Source organism: Microtus oregoni, unplaced genomic scaffold (assembly GCF_018167655.1).
Source record: "Microtus oregoni isolate MIOR12 unplaced genomic scaffold, Mior012 000036F_ref0000092, whole genome shotgun sequence".
In the NCBI taxonomy this organism is placed as follows: Eukaryota; Metazoa; Chordata; class Mammalia; order Rodentia; family Cricetidae; genus Microtus; species Microtus oregoni.
This window is the reverse complement of record NW_024543095.1, coordinates 20,924,256-20,950,389: the sequence shown is the minus strand read 5'-3', so window position 1 is coordinate 20,950,389 and position 26,134 is coordinate 20,924,256. Positions and strand designations below refer to the sequence as shown.

At 44.9% G+C, this 26,134-nt stretch overlaps 1 protein-coding gene across 2 annotated transcripts in view; it reads right to left on the bottom strand.

Moving 5' to 3' along the window:
- Nucleotides 1–21,878, bottom strand: part of Rai14 (retinoic acid induced 14) — a 126,379-nt gene extending 104,501 nt beyond the window's left edge. For both annotated transcript variants that reach the window (XM_041631228.1, XM_041631229.1), the window contains exon 1: nucleotides 21,762–21,878. The gene's annotated coding sequence lies outside the window, so the exon portion shown is untranslated. The remainder of the gene's footprint in view (nucleotides 1–21,761) is intronic.
- Nucleotides 21,879–26,134: the final 4,256 nt, after the last annotated feature.

Below are 26,134 nucleotides of genomic sequence, written 5' to 3'. Positions count from 1 at the left end.
CAATACTGTTTGGCCAATAGCTTAAGCGTATTTCCGGCAAACTTCTTATATCCTAAACTAACCCATTTCCATTAGTCTGAGTATCACCATGTGGTTGTGGCTTACCAGGTAAAGTTCTGTCCCTGGTGTCTGTCTCTGGCGGAGCAACATGGCGTCTCCCTGACTTTCCTACTCTCCCTATATGTCTTTCCCTGCCTGGCTATGTTCTGTTAAGCCATTGGCCAAAAGCAGCAACACATATACAGAAGAACCTCCCACACCACCATCTGTGTTCTCCACATTATTATTTGAACTAAACACGTTTTATGAGGTCAGAAGTGGGGTAGACACAGGAAGTGAATGGCCCGACTCGGCCCTCTCCCAATGACCTCATGGCTGCCTCCAGAAGTCACCCCGCAAGTTACCCTCTGATGAGCTCTCTTCCAGCCTTGCTCATGCCATCGAGCAGAAGCCTCAGATGAAGGGCATGCAAACAAGGTCATCGTAAAGCATTCCGGTGGCATTCATTTGAGATATAGTAAGATCTCCCATGGCCCTTTCTATCTTGCCTTGGAAAGTGTATAGACTGTAATGATGCACTGTTAATTGCTGAGGACTAAATCACAGAGTACCTAGAATAGGCATACAACGAACAAGGAACACACTTGTCCAAGTAGGCCTCACTGATAAACCAAAAGTGGGCTGTTTTTTTTTTCCATGTGAAAACAGACGACTTTTGGAAGAGATGATAGCAAAAAGATAACGATCATCAAATACTACCAAACCATCACCGGCCTAGGGCTTCGGGACCGACTATTTTACCATGGAAACCATCCTTCAAATTCAATTCCTTCCACAGTCTCAAAATAGCCAAGGAAAGAGATGAAACCAGTGCGATGGGAAGGGAGAAAAGAGAAGCCACAGCTGGAAAAAAAAAAAACACAAATTGTGTGGCCCACCAAGGCAGAACCACCCAGCATTCCTTCATCCACAGAAAAAAAGGTCTCAGGCAACAGTGGGTAAGAGTTTTCTGTTTGAGGTCATAGTGGTTATAAGGGAGCTGCGAGTGTGTGTGTGTCTGTGTGTGTCTGTGTGTGTGAGTGTGTCTGTATGTGTATGAGTGTGTGAGTGTGTGTACGAGTGTGTGTATGTGAATGTGTGTGTGTGTATGAGTGTGTGTGTGAGTGTGTGTTTATCTTCAGCTTTTTTCCTTTCTTTTTTTCTTAAAGCCTGGCAGTGAGAAGTATGTGGACTGCTTGGGGAGAATTAAATAAATAAATAAAGTAGCAAATTCCAAAAGTTCTCAAGGGAAGGTATAAACAACTAAATGAACATTTTCCCGGAGCTCAGGATTTGACTGTATGATAGCTGGGTGGTCCATGGGTATGGACTGAGGATGAGAGGGACCGGTGCTAAGGGGCAAGGGCTGGAAACAGATTAGTAACCCTAGAAACAAGGCCCCCCACTGGGTGTAATTAGAGGTATTAATCCTGGTCTTTGTAAATGGAGCTAACACCGGGAGCCAGGGCTAGTGCTAGGTCACCGGCCCATGGTTGATACCAAGTTTTCTCTGCGCCAGCATCCTCTTTTCTGGAAGATGATGTGAGAGCAAATCACAGCTTGCCTTCCTCCGCTCAACTGGGATTTTACGGTCCCACCAATGCACAGCCTGAACTACAGTCTGATTTGTATAAGGTGACATCCAAATGCAGCATGGGGACACCAGTGGCAGTCCTTGGAGAAGGCACTTGAGGTGGCTATTTCAGACCAGCCAGGCACAGCTTTTTTTTCTTTTTCTTTTCCTTTTTCTTTTTTTAAATTCTGTTTTGTTTTTTGGAGACAAGGTTTCTCTGTGTAACAGTCCTGGCTATTCTAGAACTTGCTTTGTAGACCAGGTGTTGACCTGGAACTCACAGAGCTCTGCCTGCTCTGCCTCCCGACAGCTGGGATTAAAGGTGTGCGCCACCACCGTTTGGCTTAGCGATGCACCTGTTACTGGATGTGTCTCACAGGAGTTAAAGAGCTGCACAGCAGCCTGTGCACAGAAAGATGACACACTGACCATGGGCAGGAAGATGACATGCCTACAGAAAAACAACTGAACTGACTTTCTCATTGTAAGCAGATACGAACACTTGCCCTCTGCGCTGAAATTGCTACCTGCTCAACGATCACCTGTCATGAGGTACTAATCATCATAGGATGTACATGATGTTAAGTAGCAGGGATGCGACAGCACAGCACGGAACATATCCGTGTCCTCGCGTATGAAACACACAGGAGTTTTTAAATTCATTTTCCCTTTAAAAATAGTACCATAGCTCTCAGTCAGACCCTTATCTGATAAACTGAAATCTTCAATCAAAATAGGAAGCTACTAGCCTAGAAAGTGTGACCATAAACAAAAAAAAATTAGACTTGCTCATTTAAAATGTGTACAGTGGGTCGAGGTTTTCTTCGGGGAGACACAATGTTTTTAATTTATTGTCGTGATGGCTGCACAACCTGTGAATATATGAAACACAATTTGACTATGCATCAGGGCAAAACTGAGTGTTACAGGGTTCTCCACCAAGCTGTTATTGAAACAAAAGTCTTCACTTCCTCTCTAAGACTTAGAATCAGGAAAATTCTAAGTTAGAAACCCTTAGAGTGATTTGAAAAGAATTTCAATAGGAAAAATGCCAACAAGCAATGTTCTGAACCGCTAAAAGGTGATTATCCCCGAGAGATTTATTTAGCTATTTCTCTATTATACCTCATCACTGATTAAAGTAGGTTTAAGCTCATGCTACTCCCCATGTGACCCAAGGACCATTTTCCCCCTGCCCCCAGAATCTCTGGACTCCATGATACCCTACCTACTCTGTACACTCAATGTAAAGGAACCTAGACACTGGAAAAATGGTTAATTATGACTATTTCTGAGCATCTCCTATGAGAGCAGACGTGACAGGGGGATTCCTATACCCCAATTCGACATGAGCAATTGGTCATGCGTGACCAATAGGAATATTAATTCATAAAAGTAGAGAGTGGCTACACACACACACACACACACTTAGTGTTTGAATCGTAAGAATACATTAGCACCTGACAGATCACACCACATGACCCAAATTCTCTGAATTACCACAGAATTAGGAGAATAAAGTCCTCTAACTCTTGCATACTGGAATGTGGGGATTATTGCATGGAATCCTAAGTAGCAATACAACACTAATGTGTACTTAGCTAAACTTTCCTCTTCAAAGTTAAAAAGAACATTTTTAGACATAAAATCTACACCCATAAAAGTGTCAAAGGGGAGAAACCGAAATACTTGTTTCTTCAGACAATAACTTTTGGGGCAGCAAAAAAAAAAAAAAAAAATGGATTCTTACCATGATCTATACAAACGTGTGCTTCTCTCAATCTGGCAGGACTAAACCACTCCCCGAAAGGCCTCTCTAGGCCAACTACAACTCTTCCAGAAAGACGGCCCTCATGACCATCTCTCCAACCTGATAGAAGCTGCTTTAACATACCCCCCCCCCCCCCCGCCCAGCTGGGGCCTCCCTAGGAGTTACACTTCTGCTTCTGAAAAAAAGAAAATCAATTGGGGGTCAGGGCCCAGTGACTACATCCCCTATCCTGTTCAGTATTCCTACAGAGGACTGGTCTAGTCTACAACACTGAGTTTTAAAGACATTTGGACATGCAGATAATGGAAAGAAGACTCACAACTGAGGCGAGGTACAAGCAGAGAAGGATTCTGGAAAAGACTCTTACAATTAGTTGTTAACTACTGCACACTCACTGGGAATCATTGATGGCAACATCAAAAAGCAAAGACTTGTTTATAAACGGGGCAGGATTCCAGCTGGCCTTAATCACAGGATTTAGGCTGGGCGACAGGAAGACATGGTGTCCCTCCAAGCCTGGGTCAGCCGTCTGTGCAGTCCCATGATGCTGAGTGCTCCTACCAGGAATCATTGCAGAATTCTCTCTAAGGTCCTCCCTGTCATGGACCACTTTAGATCCTACCACAAGAAATAGTTCAGGAGCCTTGTTACCATTTTCCAGAAAATTTGAAACTTTCCATATTAGGCTGCCCACTAACTTTGGAATAGAGAATTTTTTTTTTTTTTCAGAGAGGAGTTTTCGTTCTGCTTACATATTCCTGGCCCTGACCACCATCAGTCAATGTGAACGATCATATAGGGCAAAGATACCAATTAGAGGCCTGCATAGGCTCACCTTTCACCTCAGCAGAATTCTCTGTGATCTCCAGCACTAAACAGTGAGCCTGGCTGGGATTTGTGGGAAGGCAACATAATGATTAGGTTTCGCCACATACTGATCAAAGTACTGAGAATTTAAAGGCTCGAGCTCCCTTGGCCTCTGAAGTCTCCACAAGCTGCCTCCCTTTCCTGCCTCCCTGTCTCCTTCATCGCTGCCTCCCCACCCTCCCCCAGCATCTTCCACAGCCACATGCCAGCCCCAGCCAAGGGGTAGACTCTGAATAATGCATTGTTAGGCTCAGCAGAGACTGAGAATCATCAAACAGAACCTTGGAAACAAGTTCTCAGAACAGAGAGATTGTTCTCAGCCCGATTATGCAGACAGCTGTGGGCAAGCCCAGTAATTCCCTGCAAGGCAATTTGCCAGTTTCAGGATTTCCACAGGATTCTACCATTGGCCTTATTTAGCATGGGCATTTCCCCTGCTCAACTCAAAAGAAGTCAGTGAATCATTTTCTCCATCACTTATCTCCAGTCATTGAGTGCAGGGCTTTAATCAATGAGGAACAAACAAGGCAAAAAGCTCTATCTTTGTTGTCTTATCATATGAAGGATCAGATACAACAAGCAGGTTTCTTTAGTAATTTCTCTTTTTTAAAAAAGTCATGTAACTGAACATAGTGGACAATGAGGACTACTGAGAACTCAAGAACATTGGCAATGGGTTTTTTATCCTACTGCATGTACTGGCTTTGTGGGAGCCTAGGCAGTTTGGACGCTCACCTTACTAGACCTGGATGGAGGTGGGTGGTCCTTGGACTTCCCACAGGGCAGGGAACCCTGATTGCTCTTTGGGCTGATGAGGGAGGAGGACTTGATTGGGGGAGGGGGAGGGAAATGAGAGGCGGTGGCGGGGAAGAGACAGAAATCTTTAATAAATAAATAAAAACAAAAAAAGAAGAAAGAAAGAAAAAAAGAAAAAAATAAAATGAAAAAGTCATGTAATTCTTGACAAGAGCTAAACCTCCCGTAATTATATCCTTAATCAAAATACCTTGATATTGCCTATAAAGCATTATCATGAATACAAAAATGTTAAGACTTAAATGTTACATATCCATCCTAGACAGGGCCAAGGTTTCACCTTCAGCTCAGCCATGTCCTCTTCGGAGCCCTCCTTATAGCTGAGCAAACACCTTATAAACAAACGAATGTGAAATGAGAACCAGAAGCACAAAAATGCAAGTCATTTCGTCTGGTGAGGCCAGGCCAAACGCAAGTTTCCCAAGGATTTAAGGATTTAACAGCAAAAAAAAAAAAAAAAAAAAATTGGTAGCAGTGACCTTGGACTCCCTCTTTACGCGTGGAGTAAATGGTTAGAAGGTGGAGACCAGAAAGGGATCTTCCTTTGGGGGGAAAAAAAGAAGGAAAGAAAAACAAAACCAGGCAGCAATTCTTACCATGCCTACCTAGCCTCATGCAAAAGACTAGAATGGTATCTGGAAAAATTAGATGTTTGAGTCATACCTGGAGCATCTAAAAGGTGTGAGAGAAGCTGCCCTACCCTTTGAGAATGAAGAAGCTGACTCCGTGTTCAGTCAGCTTGAGTGCTGGACTGTGTTTGTGTGTTGATGCCTTTCCCATGTGTTACATGCAGATAACTAGACACAGAGAGTAGCACGTTGTCTCAGATCTCTGTTAAAAGGGCAGATTAGATGAGCAAATAAGGAGTGGAGAAAAGCTGACAGCCTAGCAGAGAAGCAAGAACCAGAGACCAGCGATGCCCGGCTCCTCTGGAGAACCCACAAGAGAAAAGAGGAGTTGCCAACAGCCCCTTTGGCAGCTCTGCAGGGACCGCCATAACAAAGCAGCAGAGGACCACAGATGGCTTAAGGGAAATGTAGTCCTCACAGCTCTACAAGCATGGTGGGAAGGTGCAGGCAGGCTGGTTCCATCCTGAGGCCCCCTCCCTTGGGCTTGCAGAAGACCATCTATCTTCTCTTTTGTTCTCGTTTGGTCCTCCTTTGTGTCCATGTTCTAAATTGCCTCTTTGGAGGACACCACTGTTCTTGGAAGAGACCTGACCATATAACTTGTTTAGCTTCAATCACGTCTGTTAACTGCATCTCTAAGTACAGTCATATACTCAAGTACTTGAGACTTGGACATCAGCATATGAATTTGGGGGCACACAGTTTGGCCCTTAACACCCCTAGAAAAATCCCAAGAACAAGATTCAGGCCCTAAACATCTGCCGGGCTCAGAGAATACAGTGCTGTGGAGCCGTGGTACAGAACTGGAGACTTCCTTATCCCATTCCTAAACAGCTGCAGCTGTATCAAAGCAGGACTCTTTGTGTTTTCTTTTTAAAGACAGGGTTTCTCTGTATAACAGTCCTGGCATTCCAGGAACTCACTCTGTGGACCAGGCTAGCCTTGAACTCAAAGAGATCTGCCGCTGGAATTAAACGACCACCACCACCCACCATCAAAGAAAGACTCCTTTTTTTTTTTTTTTTTTTTTTTTTTTTTGGCTTTTTCGAGACAGGGTTTCTCTGTGGTTTTGGAGCCTATCCTGGAACTAGCTCTTGTAGACCAGGCTGGTCTCGAACTCACAGAGATCCGCCTGCCTCTGCCTCCCGAGTGCTGGGATTAAAGGCGTGCGCCACCATCGCCCGGCTAAAGATAACAGAGATCATCAATCACTGCAGAAGATGGGGAGAAGTACGGAGACAAAAGGGGGGGAAAGGAGTAACTTTAACATTTTATCTTTTTTTAATTTTCTGAAAATGGACATTCTGAGTCGGGAGTGTGATTAGTGGTAGATTGTACAAGAAAAAGCAAAGAAAAGAAAAAAGGAATGGGACATTCTGAATTCAAAGTATTTAGCCACTGAAATGGAGCCTGGAACATTTTTAAATCTGTAATAATGAGAAATGTGAGAATAAACAATATACTAACTACTTTCAGGCAGTTGGGCACAACATGAAGTTTTATGATGATAGTTCATAAATCGTATTTATTCACCAAATCAGAGAGACTCATATGAATATATAAATGAGCAAATGTGCCTGAGCACTAATTATATAGACTGGGTGCTTTCATATGTGCTATCTCATTTATGAATAAACTAAAGTACAGGTTTTAAAAATATTATCCAAATGATAAATAAGTTAAGAAATGTTTGAGTTCATGAACAGGCCAGTAACTATGACTTGGCCATTCCCACTGACACATCCCATTGAACATCACACAGCAGTCAATAAAGTATATCAGTTAAAATTTTTGAATGTTTTAAGTGATTTTTCAAAAGGCGTTTCATTTTGGCATTGAGATCTTCCTAAGATACTGTAATAGCTCACATTTTTTCCCACAGAAAATAAATGAGCACATTCTTTTAGCATCATAAATGTCATTGATATTACATCAAATTGATATTACATCAAAACAACCGTGCACAAAAGCTCTCTGGAGAACATCAATCTTATATTCACAACTCACATCTATCCAGGAGATGACATTTTCCTTAAGAACCAAATACATCTTTCTTCTTTGGACATAAATTCCAACATGCACTGGGGCTGATCTCAGCTCATGACTCAGCCAGAACCGTAGGCACTGATGTGAAACTGCCCGGGGCTCTGGCAAAGCAGCTACTCCTGCTCCAGTTGAGCCTGACCCAGAAGTCCCAAGGTTACCTCCTGCCCTAAATCCATCGGAGTTCAAAGACACAGACTTAACAAAGCAAGCTATCTTCTACAATGAAAAAAAAAAAAACTTTCTAGGACTAAGGAACGTGCTGTGAGTAACCCTTAGAGGAAGGCTCGTTTTCAGGTCTCTCAAATGCTCTCTCTCAATAGACTGTTTATCTTTTGATGCTCACTTCAATATCACCTCCTAAGCACATCGCCATGTTCCCCTCTCAATGAAGTAACTGTCTGCACAGATCTAGAACCCCTCAATGTCCAGGTGTCTGAAGGCACAGGCACCCTTGTGTCCATTCCTTAAATTTTCTTCATCTTACATATCACATTAAAAAGGATGTAGGTCTGCTAGGTATAATGGGATAGGACATACCTGGACTCCTAGCACCAAAGAGGATGAAGGAGGAGGATCAGGAGGTCAAGACCAAGTGGGGCTCCCTAATGAGAATGACTGAAAAATAAATTATATTGATAATATCTTCACGTGTGATCTTAACAATTGGTAGTGACAAGGAAAAAAAATAAAAGCAAAATGCACAGTGACTGTGCCAAGCACAGTGGGTGCCTTCAGAGTTAAATGTAACCTCACCAGTTGACCCAGAAGGTCTAGTCCCATGTATCTGAGAGAAAAGGAAACACATCCACACAGAGAGTTGTACATGAATATTTAGAGACAGATTCAAGACCGCACAAAAGTAAAACTCAAGTCAACAAAGCTTGACGTTTTGAAACACTGTCAGCAGTAAGCTGGAGTGTACTGTGGAACCATGGCATAGTACATGCATGGTGTAGCACACACACGGTGTAGGACATGAATGGTGTATCATACGCATGGTGTACGACACGCACAGTGTAGCACACATGGTGAGGCACACGCATGGTGTGGCACACACGTGGCGTAGCACATGCATGGTGTAGCACACGCATGGTGTAAGTACATGCATGGTGTAGCACATGCATGGCGCAGCACACGCATGGTGTAGTACAGGCACAGTGTAGTACGGGACTGACAGTATGGTGCTGAGCACAGTTGCCTCCTGTGGTGCTGTCTAGTGGTGTGTGGGTACAGTGGTGAGCACAGCTGCTTGCTGGGGTCCAGCATGGGTGAGGCTCAGAAGCATGACGTGAAGGCAGACACTTATGACCACACAGCACATGATTATACGTCTATGACATGTATGAGAAAGATGATGTAATAGACAAAAGTGGAGTAGTGGTCTTCCGGGGCTGGCTGGTAACAGGGAGTGACTGCAAAAGGCAGGCAGCTTATACATCTTTGTCAATTTATTATGTCCCTGGCTTGCATACTAAAGTTGGGCTCTATCATGATAAGAACATAAACAACTCAGGAAAGCTGGTTCTAAGAGTAACAAATGCAGAAAGTAAAAAACGGAGTTCCATGTGCAAAGGGTTTGGTTGTGGAAACTCTCTCCACAGTGAGTGAGAAGACAGCTCTACTCACGGGCATATTTAGTCCCTTGATTTTAGTTTTTAAAAAGGATTTTGCTGCCAAACTGCATATTTCACCAGTTCTTTGACTCACTTCAGGAGTAGAAATGTTGGCAATGTCACCTACAGTGATCACAGTGGCTCCAGCTGGCCTGTGAAATCTCTTTCCCCAGTCATGGGGTATCTTAAGTACTTGGCAGACCAAGGGGCACATACATATTATAAATTATTTCTGTGCATGACAAAAACTGTGAGCAGGAGAAAGGGAATGGATGAAGAATCCCCAAATGATTCCTGCTGCCCCGACTATCACACCTAGGTATAGAACACAGAGTGCAAACAGCTCTCATGCCAGCCCAACTGAGCAGCAGGGCCCCTAGCTAGCTAGCAGGTCTATGTGCTCCACCATCAAAGGCAAACAGTTTTTAATATGAAGGGCACAGAACACTTCCGTAATGGAACTAAGATTTAATATGTTCCCCCAATTGATTACATGGCCTCACGCTACAAGGGTTTGATGGCTATTTAAAGGGACAGACAGAAATGGGAAGAAGAAATCATTGATGCCATACTCATATTTTATATACTGAATTACCAAGGACACGCATGGCTTGTCTAGAAATGGGGAGTCACAAAAAAAAACTGCTTACAAAATAAGAAAGAAGAAGAAGAGGAGGAGGAGAAGGAGGAAGAGGAAGAAGAGGAAGAGGAAGAGGAGGAGGAAGGAGGAGGAGAAGGAGAAAAAGTCCACGCGGCGGACTGGTGCACTTGAACAGGAACACAGACCTGCATGGTCAGAACCCACTTGTCCATTATACCCATTATACCACCACGTAGCTTCTGAATAAAAATGCTCAAAGCTGGGGTGAAAAATCCAAGATAAGCGGGGAATCATAGTCAGACATGAACTTAGCAAAATCACCGTACATCCTTTGTCTTTCTGCCCTCTGTGCCCCAGGCATGGAACCAGGACTTGGTGCATTCTAAGTAAAAGCTCTACCACTGAGTCACATCCCCAGTGGCTCTAGATGACAGTGTGCTGGGTGTGGGTGGCAGGAGGTGCGAGTTACCACATCTGGATAAAGGAATCTCCCTTCACCAACGCTGCCCAGTGGCCACCAGCCACACACTGCTACTGAACGTCTGAGACAGACCAAGATATACTGTAAGTGGAAACACACAGGTTTTATGGAAAAAGAAACATTTGCCAGCTGTTATTACTAATAAATGTTACACTAATTATGTATTAGAAAGGATGGCATTTGAATGTGTTATTCATTTTATAACATTCCTGCTGTGGCTACTGAAAATCTAAAATTGCCCATGTAGCCTGTGTTTGTGACATGAGTCTCTGCGAGTGACAATTTACTTTTTTTCCCCAAGGACTACATATAAAAGCATTTCACTTTATTATTTATTAGTGAGGCAGGATAAAGAGCTAACAAAAATGTACATACTGCCAGCTTTAGCATTACCTCAGTACCTTAATTTTATTAATTTACTAAATATTCCAAGTTAGTGATAAAAGAACTTAAGTTGTAGTTTTAATGGCTTTCTCAGACACAGACAGAAGGAATAACTGACTAATAATTTTATTCTACTTAAGACTCACAGACATCCCATCTTTGCATGATCAACCATAACCTCCAATATTTTACTATTCAAAACCTACGTCTCTTTTTTTCTCTGTTAAGAGCTGGACAGGTTTTTTTTTTTTAAATTATTCGATATGTAATGTAACCTTGCATCCACTCCGTCCGGAGCACGGCCATGTTTAATTTAAACAGAATTTTACTGCTACGTTTACATGGTGGTTGAAGCAAGGCAAGTTCTCTGAGGAACTTGTTAAGGCAACTGAAAGATCAGCCACCTTTATGCTATTCAAATATATACAACGTAATAGAAATAGACAAGTAAAAAGAAAACAGAGAAACAGATCTATAACCTATGCTGTGTCACATCGGCGTATGGGACAACCTTTCTTTATCGCTATAGATTATTAATGGCAAGAATAATTAATTTTGTCAACATAGTCACAGTTCTTGAGGAGGTTGGCAGAGAGCCATAGTGTGCCCTAACAGCCAAAATAAGTGTTGTTTATCTAAATCAGGGCTTCGACTTTTTACATTATAACACTTTTTCACAAGGAAAACTTTTGTGACCGTGGTGACAGAATAGGTATATAAAAACGGTATATGCTGACAAATTAGCAGAAAAAATTTTTAATTCTTATGTATTCATATAATTTTACCATTGTTAATAAAAAATTGCATACTAATGATATGGGTGTGCTTATTCATTTTTATATAAAGAATTAAATCTTGGCTGAACATTTGACACACTGCAGGACTCAAGAGCATCTTCAGTGGTTTGTAGAGTTGACTGATATTTCAATTTTATAGTTCTTAGGTGTTGAGAACATCACCTTGCATAAACACACAGCATAAAATGGCAGAAACATGTTTAGGGTCACTTGGCAAGTGTTGGAAACTGTCCTAATCCCAAGCCAAAAGTCATTTAGCAATTTTCTTTAAATGAAACGAAAACAGCAATTAACTCATTTTTAAGACCAAACATTCTAATCTGAGATAATGCAAAGAAACATGGATTTGATAGATGCGGAAGAATGATTTAGTTTTTGTAATTAAGCTGGCATGTTTCTGTGAGAGCAGAAAAGTGTGTGTGTGTGCAGTCTAACACTGCGATTCATAACATGTAATAGCCTTGAGTCTAGGCCGAGCTGTTTCCGGCGCTGATCGATGGGGCTGGTTGGCGGGACAGCACGCACGGTGCAAATCTGTGCAGTGTTCAGAACCAAGGCCACAGTGAACTCTTGCAGTGCATTGTGGGTGAGTGTTGCCCAAGCCACCTCAGTCACTTTGTGTTTGCTTTTAACGAATTTTTGGTCACCGTGCATTCAGAAGTTCTTCACTGTTGCTCCATTTTCCACAGACCTCACATCCAGCTGCTGTGGGATTGGACGCCACAGTTTGGGGAGCTGGGATTTAAAGGACTGCTTTAAAATATTTTTCTCCCTCTTTAAATTGTGTTACAAGTGAGGACCACGTTATTTAACACAACCACTTCTGAATTAAATGGCATTATCATGTTCAGCTACCAGATTAAAAAAACTATAGTATAGAAACTTTTATCTGAACAAAGTGGCTACATTACCAACAACAACAACAACACAGTTCAATTTTTGCACCCAACGTGACTCTGGGTTTCATATTAGACGGCACTAAAAATAAAGCTTGGCCAGATCCATCTTCTTAGTACAAACAAACAAACAGAAAAAAAACCGAGTTGCCTTGAAAGTTGAAACAATCCCAGAATGGCTGCTGGCAGGAATGAGTTCCCCCTTAGGAGCCTGCATGGACCAATTTGTAAAGTGCCCTCCCTCTGGCCACTCCCTCCCTCACACATCCCTTTCTCTCGTAAGTGAACTATAAGCTTAGCCAATACTTTTATTAAGACTGCAAATAAAATCCTTTTCCACTTAGCTTTGCTGAGGATACCAACTGACTGTCAGAGAAAATATAGGGGAGAGAAGGGCGCATTTCATAACTCAGTTCAGCAGACAAGAACAGACTAGGGTGGAAGGGCCCAGCTCAGAAAACTGAAATGTCTGATACTTAAGGTACTTCGTTTGTTAGGCCTTGGGAAATTATACTGTCTCGTACAATTCTCTTCAACATATGTATAATTTCAATGCTGTAAAGATACTGTCATTCTCCAGGACAATGAAAAGCACTGATATTATTCTTTTAAGGGTAATTCTAGAAAAGCTGCCCAACAAAGACAAGGGCATGGCAGGGGACATCTGGTGACACCTGCCCTGCAGCCACATACAGAAGTGCCCACAGCCTCCACCTCAGCCCAGAGCAGACAGTGACATTGTAAGGGCCACATCTTCTGTTTCTTTTGCCAGGGTAGATATTAACACTCACTTTGACAGTCAGGGGAATCAAACACGCTTTGTCTAGGGAGGATGCACTCAAAGTAATGGTGAGGGGATGAGGGCAGAGGAAGAAAGCAGGCTTCCCGCCAAACAAGACAGGAACAGTCCCTGCCATCGACAGACTGGCCGAGCACAAGCTTGAGCTCCCTGTCATTTGGAGGGAATCCTCCAACTGTGCCTATTGCTGGCTTTGAGAAACAGGAAAAGAGCAAAAGAGAAGGTAGAACTTCACACAAACACTGAATGCAGTTGCATGACATCTAAAAGATGAGGGTCCTTCAAGATCACTGACTACACATGCACACAAGGTGGTGTTGAGATGGGTTTTAAAAAGAGAGAGAAACTCTGAGAAAATCCTGCACTGTAGAAAAGTTGATAATGGACATTAGTTACTTACTGTTCCTATCCTAGATTGAATAGATTTTTTTTTTCAATTTAACAACAAAAAGTTCATGAGGAGTAAAAAGGTGAATTTCAAGAGAAAATCCTACTAGCCCCCAAAGGAAAATCTAAGGATTTGGTTACATCTATAAACAAAGATCCAAAAGGGTTCTGAGAGCATACGAAACAACTTCCTCCCAGTATGCCTGTGGGAGCCTGCAGATTGTCCACTGAAAGGAGAGACTGGTTAGCACCATGTCCAGTGCTACAACCTTTTGACAGGAATCATGAGAGTCGCCGAGCCCTTCCCTGGACCCTGGCCCATGTGCAGAGGAGCTCAGTCTTAGTTCTCCTGTGACTGCCTAGCTGCTGGTTGCAAGGGGCCCCCGCGACGTGGCTGCCTCTCCCAGCAGCACATCAGCACGCCCTCACTTTTGAGAGGTCTTCAATCATCAGTAGGTCAACAATGGGAGGAGATGTTCATATTCTCCCTGATTCAGATTCACCTGAACATTCCTGTCAAATTAAGACTCCCAACAGAACCTGCTAAACCCCTGAGAATGTGTGAGAGATTTATGTGTCCCCCGCTCAGCCAGCGGGCTGCTAAGGGCTTGGGTTCCACACTGTTTATGTCCTTCACGTTCAATAATTTGCATCGCCTGAGACTCCTCATTTTCATGTATTCTTTAAATTGACTTGCCCAGGTTTGCCTGCATTTGTCACAATAATAATTAGTGGTATGTAGGATCCCAAGTCATAATTTGTGTCTAGGGTGGACACACACACGCACACACACACGCACACACACACTGTTTTAGGAGGCCAGTGTTGTGTGAGGTCAGAACTAAGGTCATGTCTCGTTCTGCCACATATCGCCCAAATACTTCTTTTTATTTCCCTGGGTCTCAGTATCCTTGACAAAATCAGGTCTCACCACTACCTCCGTCCAACCATCAACAATCCACCAACAATCCACCACAGACTGGGTCAGACTGTGGACATGCTGAACCCTGAAATTCGGAGTCCAGGAGGGCAGGGCTTGTCATTCCAGGACCTTGAAACATTGACTCTCCCATCAATCTTTGCCCCTTACGAGAAAGCCGACCACACCCTAAGATCAGACTAAGACCAGCCTTGACCTTATTCACTGTGAGGCCAGCAGCAAGGTGCCTGCCACGGAGAAAGTGCTCAAGTGAACTCACCTGTGTGGCTACATATATTACACGTAGGCTAGTCTCTGTGTTGGTGCAAGTTTTGAACATGCTGGTTTGATGTCACCGTGGGCATACTTCTCCTGTGGAGTGCGGGTCACAACGGCAGTGTTCTCCTCCTTTTTCACAGGAGGTTTCACGGGAGGGAGGTTTTCCTCTGCAAGAGCAGGCCTCTGAGAGCCAGCCTACCAGTGAGGAAATGTGACCCTGTATTCCACAGGGGTTGCTGAGACAGTTCCTGCTAGTGAGGAAGCCAGGACTAACTGGACCAGAGAGAGGGGGAGGAAGGGGGCAAGTTGGGCTGTTCCTGCAATGGGCTAAGTATTGTGAGATAAGCTTCAGGTTGTCCCCAATGTCACCTCAGAGAGAAACAGGGACTGGCTGCCATTTAATGAACAAAATACAGCACAGGCCCCATTCCAGTCCAAGGAACGTTACCCTTGGATAAGGACTTAAAGCTCAGTTTTTCGAATCCTTCAGACCTTAAGAAAACAGCCATAGCACAGAACAACTCTTCTGCTTCTCTGTAATAATTTTATAAAACTTTGGGGGGCTGGGGGTGGGAAAAGGAGATGTATGCCATGCTACGCATGGGGTCAGAGGATGACTTACACCAGATGGTCAGGCCTGGCAGCAAGCACCTCTATCCACCAAGCCATCTCACCAGCCCCCAGAGCCACATTTTCTTTGTTCTAAACAGCATCATCATACTGGGCCCAATAGAACTAGTTCCAAAAACTGGCCAACAGTGTGTGAACTGGCTAGCGTAGCAACCAGTGACTAGTTTTCCGAGTGTGGTTGTAAGGCCCACATTAGTTCTTCCTGGCATACATGGAAGGTTAGCAACCCTTCCTGAGGGGTGGAGGCGCATGACAGAAGAGAGACTCCCTTGAGAAGGGGCATAAATGCAACAAGGATTTCCAGGTACATTCCACGGATTTGGAAGTCTCAAAAAATCTGAGTATTCCAAAGAGGCTCAGAAATTGCTTTAGAGCACCAAGGTCCACGAACCTCTTAAATCTGATTTAAAAAATATTTCTGAGCAGACAGCGTCACTGAAAAGAAGCCAATTTCCTCCATGGAAAAATGGTCCAAATGCTGCATTTGATGTGCAGACGTGCCGGCCCACAGTGCCAGGGTTCTCCAGGATTACTGCAGCAAGGCCTTCCTTGGTCTGAGGGATGGATTCCTTTGGAGGAAAAGAGCTCCTTGCTGCCCAAATGTAAAGAGAGCTTTTCTTGGTGCTTTCCACCCTTCCAGCAAGCTCTGCCAGAGCTTCCTTTCCTGGCTAAGATGCCAGCCCTTCAGCCAGATCCAGCAACTGGAAAGATGCAGTGGAAGTTTAAGCGGGGGGAGGGATAAAAGCTTAAAAATAAAACAGAAATTCCTGATTAAACAAACTGAATTCATCTAGAAATCATAAAGAAAAAGTAGGGTTGGGTCTGGTTGCCTAATCTCAGCACTCTGATGGCCGAGGGAGGAGAATTGTAAATTCGAGGCTGGGGGAGGGTTTATTTTGCTCTTATTTCTAACAATAGCAACACTGGTACTTCAGTGTTCTTAAATTGGGTTTTTGACAGTAAAGAAAACTTATGTAGTACATATGCCGCTTTATTACAAACTTGGGTATTCACAAATAGGAATTCAAGAAAAGGGTAATTGGGCTAGAAAGATGGTCCAGTGGTTAAGTGAACTTGCTGCTCTTCCAGAAGACCTGAGTTGGGTTCCCAGCACTCACTGGGTGGGATGGGTATCCAAACTGCCTGTAACTCCAATTCAAGGGGGATGCAACACCCTCTTCTGGCCTCTAGAGGCACTGCATGCACGTAGTGTACAGACATACATGCAGGCAAAACACCCACATACATGAAATAAATATTTAGATTGCCTGCTTAATAACAGGGTGAACTAATCATGATAAACATGCCCAGAGTGAACAAAGGACATGGAATTATATGACAAAACAAGGTAATAATATTCAATGAAATCCATTTACTACCAAAAGGAATAGAGCAGATCACAGGTAAAAGCTGACAAGATGACCTGAGTAGCGGAGCAGTGGAGACACAAAGCACAAACTTCTCCAAGGAACGGGGGGAGGGAGGATTTCCTGCACATCTTCTCCACTCCAGCATGCATTTTGCTGGAGCCTACATTTTGTTTTGTGACTATCACTTAAACGCATCCCTAACTTAGATGGCTTCATATCTCATGGCTACTGTTAGGGGCTTAATGGCATGCCCATATGTGTTGTTCAATAAATACTAATCATGGACCTTGTGGTAGCTGTATATGGGACTCCCTGAGCATACAGCTGAAGAGGCACACTTACTTCAGCGAAGGCTTTGTTTGTAAATGCACTATGAAGTCAGCAGAGCCACCGTTTAGAACGTTGGCTAAATTCAATGATCATCCATAAGCAAGTCAGTTTTTTGCTTCCCTACTACAGAAGGCTGGAGATAGAAAATGGAAGATGTAGCAAGCAATCGTTCTCAAACTCTTGCTGAATTGCTTGCAACTCTAAGCCAGAAGATGGAATCTCTTCATTTAGTGCCTCACTAATGACCCACTGTTGTGGTTAACCAAGCCCATTTCGAATCACACCATACTGATGGGTTCACATCACATTACTTAGAGGACAAAATGGTTGTAATCCAACATTCTAGTCGTATTTTAAGGATGCTTGTCAGTACCACTTACCTATATATGTAAAAAAATAGATTCCTTTCCCTACCCCACTTTCAAAATGCACAAAAGCCTTTGACACATCTAGCTTTGTTCTGTCGACTCCCATACTCATCACCCACGGAAGAGAGAGTTCAGTTGGCTCCCGGCAATGTTGTCTGTACCATGCGTTAAGGGCCTTCTCACGTGACTGTTCAAATCCAGAGTATTTTTAGGTCCCTGCTGCACACTGGCTTCTCTTCGACCTTCAGAGGAAGGTCATTTTCCCACCACCATAAAAAGGACCCCATCCCACAATCTTCCTAGATGAAGGTGTTTGAGAGTTTATGAACACCCCCTCTGTAGCAAGTCAGGGAGATACTTTCTTTTCTCAGAAGTTCCTTATGTCTGGTGTCACTGGGGACTGTGAAGATGTGTTCTGAGAGATGCTGTGTAAGGGAAAGGTCAGCCTCTTTAACATCAGTAACACTGGGAAGACAAGGTTGTCAAGAAAAAGCAAGATGAGCCACGTGTGGCCAATCATCACGCTCCTTGTTTTCCCTTGACTTTAGATTCAGGTAAAAACACTGGGTGACAAATACCCGAAGACTTGGGTACTCTGTGGGCTAAGTTACAGGGTGGATTCTTTGTAAGACTGTTTTTCTGTTGTTTTGTTTGTTTGTTTGTTTTATGCCATTAGAACCTGTACATAACACTGATTGGGGTACGACAGAGAACATCTAACATCCCCGGGATGCCTAACACGTGCAGAAGAAAGCAGAGGTGGAAAATACCAAGTAGTAAAGTTAAACAACAAGCATAATATTGATAGGTGGGCTTGGTGGCCTGTGTCTGTAATTCTGTACCTTGAGCGGAGGTAGGGGTGAGATAGGGACCAATCTATCCCACATAACAAGTTCGAGGCCAGCCAGGACGGCAGTTACATCCTGATTCAATAAAAAGCATCTTATATTCATTTAAATTTATCCAGTATGAGTAACTACTATGTGTCAACACTGTTCATGATACTCATGGGACAGCAAATTTAAAAGATGCAAAACTCTGGCCCTCATAGGTCTGTACCCTACTACAGGAAGACGGCACTAACAGAAATTTACATATATGGCAAGGTAGAAATTGACAGGGACCACACAGGGAAACAAAGTAGGGAAAAGGTTGCAGGATATACTGGGTGGGAGTGTCTGCGAAAGGACCTCAGGGGAAAAGGCCACAGCCCATGTAAGCCAGGTGAGCTCCAGGGAGGCGGAACATCAAAGACAAGAATTCAGGGGCCAGAATGTGCCTCAAAATCTGAAGGAATAACAAGGAGGCCAATGTGTTGACTGCCTGGCTCGCCTTTGTGGAGCTGGGACAAGTCATGTCATTAATACAGCTACTCATACTGTGGAGATCCGCCTCTGCTCATGAATACTTAGACCCACAGGCCTAAAAAGGAAGAAACGAGGAAGGGAACCTGAGTGAGCAATCGCAGATCAGAGGACCAATGAGCCCTTAGCACAACTAGACCAGACTCAGCAATGTGATAGAGAACTATTCTTATTAGTAATAGAAAGAAGAAAAGGAAATTCAAACTAAAGGATCCAGTCAACTAATCTGACCAAAACGTTCAGAGTTTAACAGTGACCCGTGTTCACTTTGTCGTCTAACAGATGGCCGAGACAGAACCTAAATGCTCCCTAAGGAATGAATGACATCATGAAAGCAGCCTTCCAAGAGCTCACTATCCCAGCAACTAGCTGAACAGATAATCTGCGGGTAAGGAAGCTTATCTCAGGATGTGAACTGCTACAACATGCTACAGAAAATAAAAATTATATAAATAGATAGACAAACAAATAAATAAAATGTGGTGGGCTCTCCCTCAGCTAAAAGGGTGTCCTGGGAACCAGCTTTCAATTGACAGGGGGATGAATATACTGTATTATTCACATGTTAGAATGCCTGTAATAGCCGATGTGAATTAAGGCCTACATGGATCTCAAAGCAAAAAAAAAAAAAAATCTTAAGGACGCACACTGTAGGTATATAGAGTTATGACATTAATGTAAAACTGTACATACAAATGCTCATGATTTTTAATTACATACAGAAAGATAGAGCATGCTTGGACCTATGTATGTACCCAGTCATTCCTGCTCACCTGAGGCCAGAAGTTGAGAGGAAAGGACAGAAAACTATTTGCTATCATTTGTTATCATATCTACAAAGTGGAAAGACTGATGCCTTATTGTGCACAATTTCTGCTTATCTTTGAAATATTTCATATTTATTTACATTTTGGAAGACAAGCAAGCTAAGACAGGAAGTGAGGAGAGACAGCATTTCACCCTGTTAGATCCGAGGCCCACTCGTCTTAACAGCAGATCTCAGTTTCTGACCTATAGAGTTGGGTGGCAGTGGAAGTAGGGGTTAACATGGCGGTTAGAGCCCTTCTCAGCACACTGCAGGCCCCGAGTCTGATAGCCAGTAACATTAAAAAGAAACAAAGGGGCTGGCTCTCCCAAAAGATAGAGGCGCTTTCTGTCAAGCCTCAAGACATGAGTTCTGTTCCCCAAACCCGCATAGGAGAGAACTGACTTGAAAGTTGTCCTTAGACTCCGCGAGCATACGGTGGTGCCCATGCGAAACCTATCTCACCGGTGAATGAAGCTAAAACTGACCGCCCAACACCAGAGGTCTCTCCCAGGTCCACAGTATACAAGAATTGGATTTCTTCTGACAAAACTGGCTGCCATATAAGCATAAAGGAGAAAAGGCCCTGCTAGTAAGTTATTACTGACAAAGGATAAAATTAAATCTATCAGTTTTAAAAAAAAAAAGCTTGCTGTCACAAGTGTAAACAAGGACCCAGCACTTGTGGGACAAAGTAATCAAAGTCCAACCTCCCTGGGATTCACTGTTTTTTTTTTTTTCAACTATGTTCAAACCCATAAGAGATGCAAGCTCGCGCTAGAAAAGCTAACTAAAGTCCCACTAACAGGCAAAACTAGTTCCTCCCCAGGCCGGCCTTTATAGCCTTGAATTTGCATACCCCAGACAATGAGAAATGAACTGTCCCTGGCAGCTCCGCGCTATTCTGCGCTAATCTTCCTACGGGGACCCCAGTCAAATCACCTGTGATCCCAGAGAAGAGAAGAGGCAGGTACCAAGTGAGTGGCCTCGCATCTGCACACTTGGTCACTGGGAGTAAAAGTTGCGCTGAGATGGGCTCCCTGGTAAAAGAAAGCCTGGCTTTATAATGTAAAGCTCAGGCCTCTGAGAGGTCACCCCTGCCTCTTCAAGTCACAGTAGGTTCCATCTGGTTTAATACCCCATCTGTTGCCTTTCCAGACTCAAACCACCCACCCCACCAGGTCATCCCAAAAATGAGATGCGAAATCCAAAAAGAAAAACCGCAGCAAACTACAGAGCCTAAATTGAAGACACAAACTGGCAGGGATGAGAGAGTTGAAAGGAGGATACCCGCCCTCCCAAACGGGTCGCAAAGGATGCCGACCTAAGCCCAGCTGCCTGGAGTGTGCCCCAACTCCAGCATCCTCCTCCCTACCTTCCTAGGAGCTGTGGTGGGGGAAAATGACAAGAAGGGCGGGGTGCAGGGGGCCGGGACAGGCCCGAGGTGGTCTCGTCTACGTCCTCCAGCCGGCTCACCGGCTCCCTTGAGTCCGGAAAGGAACAATAGCGGACTGTGGGTCCCCAGAGCCGCCCTCCCGGCGTCTCCCGCTCGCACCTCCTTCTCCGCCTTTTCCAAGTTCAGAGAAGAGGCGGGTCGAGCCTGAGAGCAAGGATTCCGCAGCGGGACGCTTGGCAGGGCGTGCAGGTGGGACGGGCTGCCCAGGGGTGCAGCCACATCGTCCTCCCAGGTCCGGTCATTCATTCCCACCCGCGCTCCCTCCGCAGACAGCCCGCGCACCAGACCGCCGGAGGAGGCGAGCCCCCTTTCCTAACTTGGTCGGTCCTCTGTTTCTGCCAGATCCCCACCATCTCTCCAGTTCCTTCTCCCACCCCCCACCCCCCACCAAACTGTCTTCCGCGGACAGTGGGCGGCCAAGGCTGTGTGTCCAGACCGTAACTCCTGCCCGGCGCTCTCGCCCTCCGCAGCCCCAGACACAAAAGCGGGGACCAAGCCCACACCCCACATCCCAGTCTCCCTGCTCGGCGCCGCCACTCACCCCATCCAAGCGGCTGCCTCAGCTCCCGGCTCCGCTTGCCGTCCCGCCCGCCGCTTCTCCAGGAAAGCGCGGCCGCCGGGCTCGCTTCCTGCTCTGCTTCCTGCGCTGGGTCCCTCCTCCTCCTCCTCCTCCTCCTTCTCCTCCTCCTCCTCCTCCTTCTCCTCCTCCCGACGCGGGGGTCAGTGGGCGCTCAGCTCCCGGGCTCCGCCGGCAGGGCGGGGGTAGCGGCAGCACCACCACGTGGCCACCGGGTGCCGGCCCCCGCCGACCTGAATCCCGTGGGCTAGAGGAAGGAGGTGCTAGCCACTCCCACCCCGAGCAGCCCCAAATTCCCGGAGTCAGGTGACCTGGCCCGGGCGCTGCTCCCCGGACCTGCGGGAGGTGCTCTAGGACCGCCCACGCCCGGTCCCGGGGCGAGTCCAGGACGTCCACGTTCAGTTTTGATTTCTGCGGATCGTAGGATCCTTCTGCGTGGATCTGTCTCACACCTTAACTTGAAGTTAGTGGGAACCACGGTATGCGTGTCCCGCCGCTGGGGAAGGGATGAGGCCCTGAAAAGTACTCGTTTCTGGTCAATTCTCAAAGTTATCTGTGGTCTTGGGAAAAGCAAGGTCAGGGGCAGAAGTCACTGACCCAAGCCCCTCTGAACCAGAGTCGAATCTGTTCCATTTCCAAAGTTATCCAACAGAAAGTAAACTGGAAAACTCACGTTTTCTGGGCTGAACCAGTAGATTGGAGCGACTCTTCCTTACCACTCCTCAGGTGGTAAGACAAAAGTTTTGTGCTTTCCTCAGGAGTTGGGGGACACATCTCCAGCCTGGACTGACAGGCTAGATAGGGACAGGAGCGCCCTCAGCGGGGTGTCTGAGTTCCAAGTCCTTAAATTTCTGGAAGCGTCCCTCCCCCAGCCCACCAAGACCGGATCTCAGAACCTAAATGACTCCTCCATTAATTTGAGGATTTCAAACCTCTCCACTTACACCCTGAATTTAAGCAACCTTTCCCACGCATTTTAGTCCAGCCAGCCAGCTAGATCGTAGAAAGTTTGACTCACCAAAGCTCCATGGTCTCCCGTGTCTTTGGCACAGAGAGAAGGCTTTGTAACTAAGTGGAGGTAGTTGTTCTTGCCAGGATCTGCTGTAAGTCCCCTGAAATTGGGAGGAAAAACCGCCAACTCCAAGAGAAGTGAGATTCACTCTAACAGTGAACAGTATCTTGGCGGCGCGATAACATCAGATCCCCGTGTGTTTTTCCCCACCCCTGCACAGCTTCTTGCCCCAAGAGAACACCCTGCCTCAATCTTCACAAGCCAACTTGCAACTAGAAAACAAAAGCTTCATCCTTAGCTCAATAGTCTCTGCTTCCTCACGCTGTGCATCAAAAAGATTTGCGGGGAGTGTGTGTGTGTGTGGGGGGGGTGGAGATGCTGCCCACTCTACAGGTGGAGAACTCAGACCATACTAAAAGAAACACAACTGGTGAGCACTTTGTTTAATCCTGACAATTTCTAGAACCCAGGTTTTTATCTTGTTTCATTTAATCAGTTACCCCAGAATGTCTGAGTGCCATAGAAGACTGAACCTACAGTATTGAGCATAGCCACCCGTGGATTTTTTTTTTCACCTCTGCATTTTGTTGCATTAAAAGCAGTCGGGACAATGGCAGCAAAGTATAAAGAGCTGCTTTGGAAATGGCAGTGTGTACATATTGTTTAGGAACCGGTGACGAGTCGTAGTCACACTATTAAACAAGTGTCTAGCCAGCCTTTCCTTCACCCAAGTCCTGGCCTCTGCTAACCATTCCCATTCACCTGTAAGGAGGAGTCTCTGTTTAGCTGCCAGGCTCCCCTAAGTGTCCCGGGTGCTGCTCTCTTTCCTTTACAGCCCAGTCCTCAGCAGCAGGTCCAGTGCATGTGAGGCACCGTGTGGCAGGAAGATTGTGCCAAACCCGTTTCTAGATTCACTCTCCAATGTCAAAATTGGCAGCCAATATACTCTAGCTAGAGTCTCCACTTGTCTCAGACAACAGGTAAAATTCTCCCTCCTGCATGGAAATTAACGTTTAAGTTTGGGGTTAAGTAACATCTCATCGATCTGTTTTCGTTTGGCCCAGAAGTTTTAGAAATGCTGAGCTCAGAATATTTGGAAATGTCTGGTACTGTCAATGGGCAGCAAGAATGAAGTGAGCATCTGCTATCTAAAGTCTGTTAAAATCTGATGGGATGCCGGGCGGTGGTGGCGCACGCCTTTAATCCCAGCACTCGGGAGGCAGAGGCAGGCGGATCTCTGTGTGTTCGAGACCAGCCTGGTCTACAAGAGCTAGTTCCAGGGCAGGCTCCAAAACCACAGAGAAACCCTGTCTCGAAAAAACCAAAAAAAAAAAAAAAAAAAAAATCTGTTGGATAAGCAAGTTGCTTTCCTTGATCCCCAGCCAGGTAACAGTGGCACATTGTATATTGCAATGAACACTAAGAGTAAGGAGACCAGGTGATCATCTGTTTCTTTGTTTTGATTTATCCAGACAGGGTATCTCTGTGTATTCTTGGTTGTCCTAGAACTCATTCTGTTGACCAGGGCCACCTTGAACTCAAAGAGATCCATCTGCGTCTGCCTCCCAAGGGCTGGAATTAAAGGTGTGTGCCACCCATGGCTTCGGATCCATTTATTTTGCTTACTTTTGAACTTGAAGTGTTCTAACCTCTTCTGATCTTAATTTCCTAATCAACAAAAGAACGTACATCAAATTACATGGCCTCTCAGAATCTTTTCAGTTCCAGTTCCTACACCTATTCTTAATTTGCAGGCCTTTTATAAGAAAACCACCTTCTTGTTTTTAGGGTAAAGAATTCTCTAGTCATTCTCTTGTCACGCCAACACATCGCAAACTCCAGCGTGTAGTCAGCTAGCACCTAGTAGAACTTCATGAGTGAAATGCCATGACTGGTAAGGCACGGTTTTTGTGTTTGAAGATAAATAATATCACAGCTCTTCTTCCTTGCTCAATCTCTCATCAGTGAGGGTTCTCCTCAGATTAGGAAAAAATTACCCGTCCCTGCTTAAGAAAATAGATATCATTTCATTACCAAAGTACCATCCACTTTCCTTAGTGTGTGGTGAGTGCTGTGGTTTGGGTCTGAGATGTTGGGGTGTGTGTGTGTGTGTGTGTGTGTGTGTGTGTGTGTGTGTGTATTCAAGGCTTGTCCCCCAAGACTGTGTTATTGGTTGTGTGCTCAAGACTTGTCCCCCAGGACTGTGTTTTTGGGAGATGCTGAAACTTTTAGTAGGTTTCTGAGAGGCGTTCATTTCAGCCCCAATGGATGTGCCCTCGCAGGTATTTGTCTACCCAAGTATCTCCATCTTTATCTTTGCTTCCTGGCCATGAAGCAAGCAGGGTGGTTGTGCCATGAGCACTGGCCATCATGCCATGCTTTGCCACCAGCCCACGAGCGCCATGCAGTGTGGCCTGCAGTCTCTTAACCTGTGAACTGAAATGAGACTTTCAGCCGAGAGCCATTGCACGTACCAGTAATCTCAGCTCTTGGCAGGAGAATCAGGAGCACAAAGTCATCTTTATCTCCATGAGGAATTCAAGGCCAGGTCGGGCTCCGTGAGACCTCATCTCAAATGTCCAAATTAATTCATTAAAGCTTATCTTTTAATAGTTTGGCTATCTCTCGTATTCTGTTACTGTGAGGGGACACTGCCTCACAGTCAGCATCTGACCCCCACTCTGTCTAGTAAAAAGCTGCCAGACTGAGAGAGATGTGGGGCTCTGGAGGCAGTCCAGAGAAGAGGGGGGGAAAACATAATACAGTCAGAAGGCTGGGAGGAAATAATCTACACATACACACACACACGCTCAAATAGTCATAGAAAAAATCATTCTTTTCACATTTCCCAGGAAGGAGCCACTAACACAGGAACACATTCATAAAGTAACTTTAGATTGTGAAATTTAGCAAGTCCGTCGTGGTAAAGCGGCTTCAAACATTAATTGGTTTGTGGTTTTTTTGAGCTAACCAGAAAGCTGGCAGACACCTTTCTAAAGGTAGGTCATTCTACTTTGTGTCTAGCAAGGTTGCAGCTCTACTCAGGAGAAAAGGCTACAGGAAGCCCTGCCTCAGTTACCTGCTCGCAGATGGGCTGAGCATCTTGGCCTTGGCACTCCACACCTGAGAAGTCCTTAAGTCTCTGGTGATCACACAGGGGTGCTGATCCCCAGTGCTATCCAGTAGAGTCTAGAGGTGGCAGATGCTACAGGTCTGCTGGGTACCCGATCTACTACAGAATATAAAATGCAAAATCTACCCAATTACACATGCTAGTAAAAAGTAAAAAAATGAAAGTCTCCATAACCTTTTTATATTGATTATG